This window comes from Anas platyrhynchos, chromosome 2 (assembly GCF_047663525.1).
Source record: "Anas platyrhynchos isolate ZD024472 breed Pekin duck chromosome 2, IASCAAS_PekinDuck_T2T, whole genome shotgun sequence".
NCBI classification, from domain to species: Eukaryota; Metazoa; Chordata; class Aves; order Anseriformes; family Anatidae; genus Anas; species Anas platyrhynchos.
Genome location: NC_092588.1, coordinates 107,897,270 through 107,899,382, shown reverse-complemented (window position 1 = coordinate 107,899,382; position 2,113 = coordinate 107,897,270). Strand labels below are relative to the sequence as shown.

Genomic DNA, 2,113 nt, shown 5'->3' with positions numbered 1-2,113 from the left:
AGCAGCAGGTTTTGAGGGTAGTGTCTTGGGTTGCGCTGTATACCTGCCGGTGGCCACTCACCCACCCCCAATGCTCTCTGACTACATCTCCAGGCTGAAGTCTGCTGCCACAGCATGGCCTGCCCCTGCTGCCCTTCTGCTGTCTCCAGATGTCCTCTACGGTGTCCCCTCCTCCCTTAAACAAGGCTAATTAGGGTTGCAGTTTTGGGATGCTTTGAGATTTGTGGTTTGAAACACTACGCAGGAATGCAGCGAGGGTTGTTTCATTATTTATTCATGCCTTGATGTAAGAACTTGCTCTTGATTTGAACTTGTGGTGCTCAAAAATGGCTCAAAGGGACATCTGATGAGGGTTATAACAGCTAGCCAGAAGTTGTAGCCTCAGCACTGCTCTCCCTTCTCTCCCTCACATGCATTGAGGCCATGTGAGAGGAGGCCAGGTTCCTCATTCCCATGCTGGGCTGCATCAGGCTGCCCAGAATTTAATGAATCTCCTGTGATATTCAGCTAATACCATGGTGGTGGTGGAGGGGATCTAATTTTCTGTTTTGTCATGCGGCTTGGAGTCCTGGCATGCCAAAACTTCAGCGTGATTAGGTTAGGCCTCAGGAAGGAGCAAAGCTGGTACCAAAGGCAGGGTGAGAGCAGCTGGAGAGCGACAGCACCTCTTCCTCCCGCTTGGTAGCTGGTGTGTGAAGTGATGGCTCTTTTTCAGTGGCTGTGAAGGGAGTTTACAGAAAGGATATGAAAACTGATGAGGGAGCCTTTTTTTTTTTTTTTTTTCCCCATGGCAGTCATCCTTGTTGCATGAGACTGCTTTGAAAATATATTTAGTGTCATACTGCTAAGAGATCATTTATTATCCTCACTTTATAGTCAGGAACAGAAGGAAGCAAAATATTAGGTTGCTCTGCTCTGTCTTTTTTTTTTTTTTTTTTTCTTTTTAATTGAATGTTTGTTCTGGACAGCTCCATTTCTGAGGTCCTGGCTTCAGCCAGCTGTCACGTTACGTCTCTCCCCTAAGGGAAAGGAGCTTATCAGAGGCAGGTGGAAACCCTAACAGATCTGCCTGCGGTCCCTCACAGTCACCCACCACCCAGCCTGTGCGAGGGCATCAGACATGGCCAACAACTCTCTAACATCCCTGAGTCCTTTGGAGCTCTTGTGAGGCTGTGTATGGCTGAGATGTAAGAATTTACCCAGAAGGGTTTGATTCCAGCTGGAGTAATGGGAGGGCAGCACAGCTGCAGGTCTCACAAGGCACGGTGATGCAGCAGATGCTGAGGTCAGCAGGGAACATGCATGACATGGTCTACCAATTCCGTAGGACAAACATTGCCAGACTGTGGCTTATGGTCTGATAGAGGTCTTCATCAGGGAACTGGCAGGGCACTTTAGAGGTTATGAAGGAACCTACAAGTGAGGATGTCCCCCCTTGCTCCCAAATCCAAACTCACATGAGAGTGGCTGTGAATGCTGTCCTCAATATTCCTTCTCATGTTCATACAGCAAGTAAATGCCGTAGCAGCCAGAGAGGATCTGTGTGTTAAAGATCAAGGGTCCTCCTAAGGCTGGCACGATTTATGACATGCTCAGCCCACACCCCTCCCCATCCCTTTGACTCCCAGTCCAAACAACCAGACACCTACATGCCACCAGGTCATCTCCAGAGCTTCAGCTGGAGTCCTCAGCTGCCTGGAACCTCCAACTTAGGCCCTCTGGGTCTTACTTTAAACACTCTGCCACCACACTTCATTTATGGGAGAGGTGGGAAGGTGATGCACGCTTCCTGGAACAAAAAGGGTGAAGGACTCTGAGTCATTCAAAGCCAGCACATACTGCAAAAGAAGTTTGAAAACCTCCTGACCCTCAGCATTTATTATCCATTACAGTCTCTCATTCACTGCCACTAGGAAAAGCTCTTCTGACATAAAACACTGCTATATTTTGGGCAGACACAAGCAAAACAACAACTTACCCTGCCCTGAAATTGCTCTTTTTTTTTTTTTTTTTTCCCCCTGCAATCTTGCAAGCCCTTATTTCTGAAGCCAGATTTGCCCTCAAAGCAATTGTATTTTCAGAGCAGGTGAGATGTTGGTTTGAATTATTGACT

General features: G+C 47.7%; 1 long non-coding RNA gene across 1 annotated transcript; it reads right to left on the bottom strand.

Annotated features, from left to right (window-relative positions):
• Positions 1-209: 209 nt before the first annotated feature.
• LOC119716184 (uncharacterized) lies at positions 210-1,785 on the bottom strand. The gene is made up of 3 exons (XR_005263968.2): positions 1,650-1,785; positions 1,458-1,539; positions 210-718 (listed from the first exon to the last, which is right to left on the bottom strand). It is a non-coding gene; the product is annotated as an uncharacterized lncRNA (long non-coding RNA).
• Between the last annotated feature and the right edge of the window lie 328 nt (positions 1,786-2,113).